The sequence below is a fragment of the Lagopus leucura genome, unplaced genomic scaffold (genome assembly GCF_019238085.1).
Source record: "Lagopus leucura isolate 7727_CA_CO unplaced genomic scaffold, USGS_WTPT01 Super-Scaffold_100004, whole genome shotgun sequence".
In the NCBI taxonomy this organism is placed as follows: Eukaryota; Metazoa; Chordata; class Aves; order Galliformes; family Phasianidae; genus Lagopus; species Lagopus leucura.
The window spans coordinates 53888259-53894258 of NW_024962264.1; positions in this window are offsets into that span (position 1 = coordinate 53888259).

The following is a 6000-nucleotide window of genomic DNA, read 5'->3' on the forward strand; positions in this document are numbered from 1 at the left end:
CACCATTTAGCTCTAAAGAAGAATCTGAAATAAATGAGAAAGAAAGGAAGAAATTATTTATTTTGAAAAATAGAAACTAGAATGAAACTTTATATTCACAAAAATGTAATTATGTGTTGAAATGTAATTATATAGAAAAGATGAAATCAGAGTTGATGTCAGTTTTTACTGAATGTTATATAGAGCAGATACATGGACTTGACATGCTAATTGGAGGAAACTGAATCAGGTTTGGTAAATAATAATAATAAAAAAATTTGCCCTTTAAAGCAAATGTGGGGGAAAAAAAAAACAACAAACAACAAAAACAAAACGGCAAAAGAACCAACAGCACATTCTAAACTATGTTGTGTTTTACACAGAGCATCAAATTGTTTGCATCTTTAATCTTTATATATGGCAACTATTGCCAATCCTTATCATAACATAAATGCTCAGTGGTTAAAAATCTGCACAGTTCTATTGCTGCTATAGTTTATGAAGTCAGAAAATTGTATTCATTTACATGAAATTATATTTTGTCATACTTTCAAATAAGCTTTCATTTTTGAGTATTGCATCCCTAATTTGTAAGTAATTAGTAAAAATTATGAAAACGTTTAGCTTTCACTGGTAGCAGTGGTGAAACAAGAAAATGGGTATTTAGAATGTGAGAGGAAAATTAAACAGTCAAAAACTGGAGAAGTTCAAAAGAAAGCTCAGGAAAGTCAGCGACATTTTCCATTGGAATTCTTTAAATCCTAAGAGAGAAAAAAGAAAAACCCAGGCAGAGGAAAACGATCAAATTATTTTAAGCAAGACCCGTCAAGAAGAACAGGAGATGAACAAGTAGGTGGCAACAAAGAGAGAGAGTAGAAAAATGAAGGAAATAAGCTTGAGAGAAGCATGTAGATTTATGGACAGAGTTCAGTTTATTTGGGTCACTTTCCCTTGCTTCAGACACAGTTGATCATAAAGGATCCTCACCCTACCTTCTCTGTACAAATTTGGTACTCAGATGCTGTAGAGATTACATTCTGCTCTCTCTGCTTGTATCAATCTTAAATGGCAACTGCAAAGGTATTTTTGATGCATTACCACCATTCTTTTCCAAGCTGGCTCTGTTATGACCAGCTGCTCCTGTATATTTAGATTGTTTTTATAACTCACAGAGTTTTGATAAAATGTTGGGGTACAGCAAAGTGAACAAAAGGAAGTGAGAGCCGCAAGTCAGAACTGCCTCACTCCAAACACTACACATAAATGACAAGGGCACTTGCAAAATTGTGATGAATTCAAGTTAGGTAGTTTAGCTTCTTGATAATCAGCTAGGTTGAGTCTTGATGATGAAAGCATATCCTGGTGTCTCTCCTGACTACTCCAAATTTCTCTCATGAAGAAAAGCCATATTCTGAATAGCTGAGGATTCTCCTAATAGAAGGGAAATTTTTTGATGATGTGTGGCAGATATAGTACTCTGAATGTCAACTCTTCACTGTCTTTCCTAAGCCTGTAGCAATGCGTGTTTTTTTTGTTTTTTTTTTTTAAACAAAAAAATCACTTGGCAGAAGCGACACAACACTGAGTGGTTATTGGCTAGTTAAACTACACTGTAGTTCTGTTGGCCCGTTCTAGGTCTCAGTCATTCCATCATTTTGGAGTGACATAAGTTTGTCCCAGGGAACAATAGAGAATAGGATTATTTTCCCTAGCACATTTGTTGGCAGTACAGTGTAGAAATTATTCCTTTATCTTTCAGTTTATAAGAATCTTCAAAGTATCAAAAATAATAATAGAATTATAGAATTGCTTACTTGGAAAACACCTTCAAGATCATCAAGTTCAATTGCAACCTAACCATACTATCCTAACTCTGACAATATTCCACTAAATCATGTCCCTACGCATCACATCCAAACGGTTTTTAAAGACATCCAGGGATGGTGACTCATCCACCTCCCTGGGTGGCCTATTCCAGTGCTTAACAACCCTTCCTGTAAAGAAGTTTTTCCTGATATCCAACCTAAACCTCCCCTGGTGTAACTTGCATCCATTTCTCCTTGTCCTGTCACCAAGAATAATGTTTAAGATTTTAGGTAGTGAAACCTATAACCTTTATTTGCCTTGAAAAACTGACTGTGATAGTCAGGGAATGCATGCAAACAAACAAAAAAACTGGAATTTCTGAAACAAGTTATTATTTGCATAAAAGAAAACAACAGTAAAGACCAAGGGGCTCTCCACATAGAAATGAACTGGGAGAGCTGCTGTAGTGAAAGCATTTTCTAATGATATGTTGTGGAAAGTCTTTAACAATTAGAGGTGCTATGACTGTCTCTTAAAACTCCATTTTCTATTTGCTTTAAGTGCAACAGCCAAACCTTTTCCTGATATCACAGGGTAACATCTCATTGTTTTTAGTGGGATTATCTGAATTTGCTTCAAAGGGCCCAGGCAAATAACTTCCATCAGGTGTTGTTTCTCTGCTCCATGTGTGCCTACCTAGATTTCATATCTTATGGTACCATTTTCCATAATTTGGTTAAAAAGCATGTTTTCTAAGCGAGGACTGGGTTTGATGCGTGATACGCACTCAGCTCTGCACTGATAGCCGGTGGTGTTGCTGGCACTGGCTCTGTAGGCGCCGTGATCCACAGGAGCTGTTTCCAAAGTCCCCGTGGGCTGTGGCGATGCCCCCAGCCCGTGCCCCCACCCCTCGTGGTATGTAACATCCCCAACGCGAGGGCTCGGCACCATGCGAGTCCCGACAACCGAGACAGGGCGTTAACAGGTGATGCACAACCACCTGTGTGAAGCCGCTGGGCGGCCCTCCCGGGCTCTCTCAGAGCACTCCCCACGATAGACTCAGCTCCCCGGGGGGCTCCGCTCGGCTTCCTCCTCGGCGCACGAGGCGGGCAGGGAGCCCGGCCTCGCGGGGCACAGGCTGAGGCGGCGGCCCCGAGCCCTGCGGCCCGCCCCGCGCCGCCGCGGGTGGCGGGGGAGGTGCCGCTGCCGCCGAGGCGGGGCCCCGCTCCGCTCCGCCGCGCCCGGCCCGCACCGTTCCGCTCCGTCCGCGGCCCCTTTCTGGCTCCGTGGCTCCGGCGCGGCGCTGCTGCCGCGCTCCCCCGCCGCGGTTCCGGGCGCCTCCCGCCTCCCAGCATGAATGTGAGGAGGGTGGAGAGCATCTCGGCTCAGCTGGAGGAGGCCAGCTCTACAGGCGGTAGGACGGGAGCGGCGTGGGGGCGCGGAGCTTGTTTATTTATTTATTTATTTATTGTAGTTATTCTGGGGTTTTTCCCTTTACCTTTAAGTAGCAGGTCTCGCAACTTGGCGTGGGGCTTGCAGGGGGAGCTGCCTGCTTGCATGGGGTACATGCATCTGTGCTGTTTTGGAAAAATGTGTGCGCCTGTGGGGACGGGAAGCAAACGCTTAATGCCGGGGGTCTCGAGCTGAGACGAGCTGAATGCTTTGCAAAAACCAGCCGTAAGGTGCCCGCTGTTGCCGACCTGGTACTTTTGCCTTCACTGAAAATAGCCAGGGCTGAGAATAGACCTTCGGAGGCACCACACACCAAACTCCCGAGAGGTAATTTGGTCAGTCCCACGTTCACGTTTCTGCTTTAGTCTCATTGGTATCTTCTCGATGCTTAAATAACAACTACCTGATGGAGAGCAGCGTGCTCTGGTAAGCTAGGGGCTATCTGCTGCCTTTCTCTCCTCAGCGTTGCAATGTGGAATACACCTGAGAAGGATTGCAAAATAACTTGTGTTTTGGGGAGAAGAGCAAACTTTGCTGTCTTCCATCACTACCAGGGTGTTAAGAGCTGTACTGTCAACATCCGAAGGAAACATTTGTTTAGAAACGTAGCTGTGTGAATTCACTGTGCATGACATTCTGCTGCCCTGTTTGATATAAAGTGGTTAAGCAGAGGAAGATTGGAGGATTAATGAATAATTTGCAAAATAGCCAGTCAGAAATAAGGAAAGTTGTTCTCTAAGACAGGATAGAAAACTGTTTCGTGTTTCCTTCTGTATTGCTAGTTTTCTTGTAAACTATGTGATGCCAGTGCACAGTAACAGCCTTGTTGTGAAGTTGCTTGAGAGACAGCAGTGTTCCCCCTTTGTTTTTTCATGTTCCAAAGTAGTCTTTCAGATTGTCAGAAGAGGCTCAGCCTTATGTCCTCTGTTGGATTGCGCTCAGCTTTTCACTCTCCTTACTGCTGTAGATGCACTTGCATGTTAGTGCTCATAGCCCTTCGTATAGGGTACAGGATCACTTGCCTTGGGGATAGAGAACTTTTGTTCTGAGTGTGCAATTAGTTTTAGGCTACCAGCTCAATTGATAAACTATCTGTTAAATCTTCAGAAAAACATACACTACAGGAATCCAGCAAAGGATTCAGCCATTAGTGTGATTCTTCTTACTGCTTTTCCAATCACAGCCCCAAAATTGGAATGAAGGCATTTTCCTCTCCGTATAACCCTGTCAGCCTTACAGCTCTTCTCTGTTATGTATCAGAAAGTCACTGTTTTTCCATCCCGTGTTCTTCATCACTGACGAGTGCTGGCGCCTGTGGTACACCAACGGGACTGGTTGGCTAAACACAACTCAGGTCATAACTCAGACACTGTGGGATTTGCACATCTGCTATTGAGGCATAGTTTGTTTTATGGGTCGTTGCTGTAGGTGTTGAAGCATAAAGTGCTTGCAACTTAATGTTTCATCTTATGGGTTTAGATAGTAGTAACAAGAAAGCATCTTATGTAAACTGGGGAGATATGGTCTGAATCAATGCCATACAAATCATATGATATATCAAGATGGTATTTTTACATAAAATGTTTTCAGTTGAGCTATATATTGTTTGTGTTCTGTGTTGGTTCTCTTGATATGCGTGCCTTGTCAGTTTTAGAATGGAACAATGGATTTGATTTATTTTAAACTTGTGATGGTCAGAGCCAACATACACTTTTGCACTGTTCAAAAGTAAAAAGCAAAATGTGATTGGAACATGAGTTACTGTAGGAAAAGCATCTCTCAGAAATTTGTTCTTATGCCAGAAATGGAAAAAATAAAGACAAAAATGACAGTGCTAAAAGCAAATTCTCTTTTGGCTTGATTTTTAAAGAAGCTTTACGCTCTGGGCTTCTTTCTTATATGAGAGAGCACACTTGTGTTCATCTTCTCAAAAATTTTAATTCTTTTTGGTCTAAACTTCCCAGTCCACCTTTCTTTTCTCCAGTTGTCTATCTCCAGGCTTGCAGTCCTTTTCCAGGGCCAATAGCATTTCAGAATGTGTTTGTTGGTTACTTAATGAGCAAGTTTTCAATAGATTTGCTCTCACTATTTCTCTTTAAATATAAACTATCAATTGAAAAGTAGTATTTTAAGTATTGTGTCTGCAGCAGAGGGGTTTGCTGCATGGGAATCAGAAAATGTAACCAATGGAAGTGTAATTGTTTATCTGCTTCATTTTTCCATGCAAAGTAAAGCCAAAGTAATGCACAGGCAGATTGAACTTTGCAAATTATTAGCAAAAGCAGGAAACATTTTGTACCTTTAAATGAGTAATGATGCCCTTTGGCTGCTCTTCCTCTTACATTTACCGTATTGCAGCTTGGAGGACATCTTTTGTATTCAAGCTAGTGTTGGCTGAAGCACCACTGAGAGTTGTTGAGTAAGAAAATGTTTCCTGTCTGAAATATTCAACCATTGTAAGGGTGAACTGTTTCATCCATTGGTCCCATGAAAGTCTTTATCCATGTCTTTTCTGTGAGGCATTTGTGTTTGTTCTAGTGGCAGCCAAAACTCATCTGTTATCAGGTAAAGGCAATAAAGTGTCTTGGCAAAACCAATAGAGCAGAGGGAAATTATTCTTACCCACGGAATTGTTTCTAGTAATTTAACCATGAGATGTCTTGTGTGTTGAGTATCTAGGACAAATTTAAGCAGCTGTGAATGGTAATATTTGTAATGCATTATCAGGGTTACTCTTTGCTTTACTGTAGGATATCACAAATT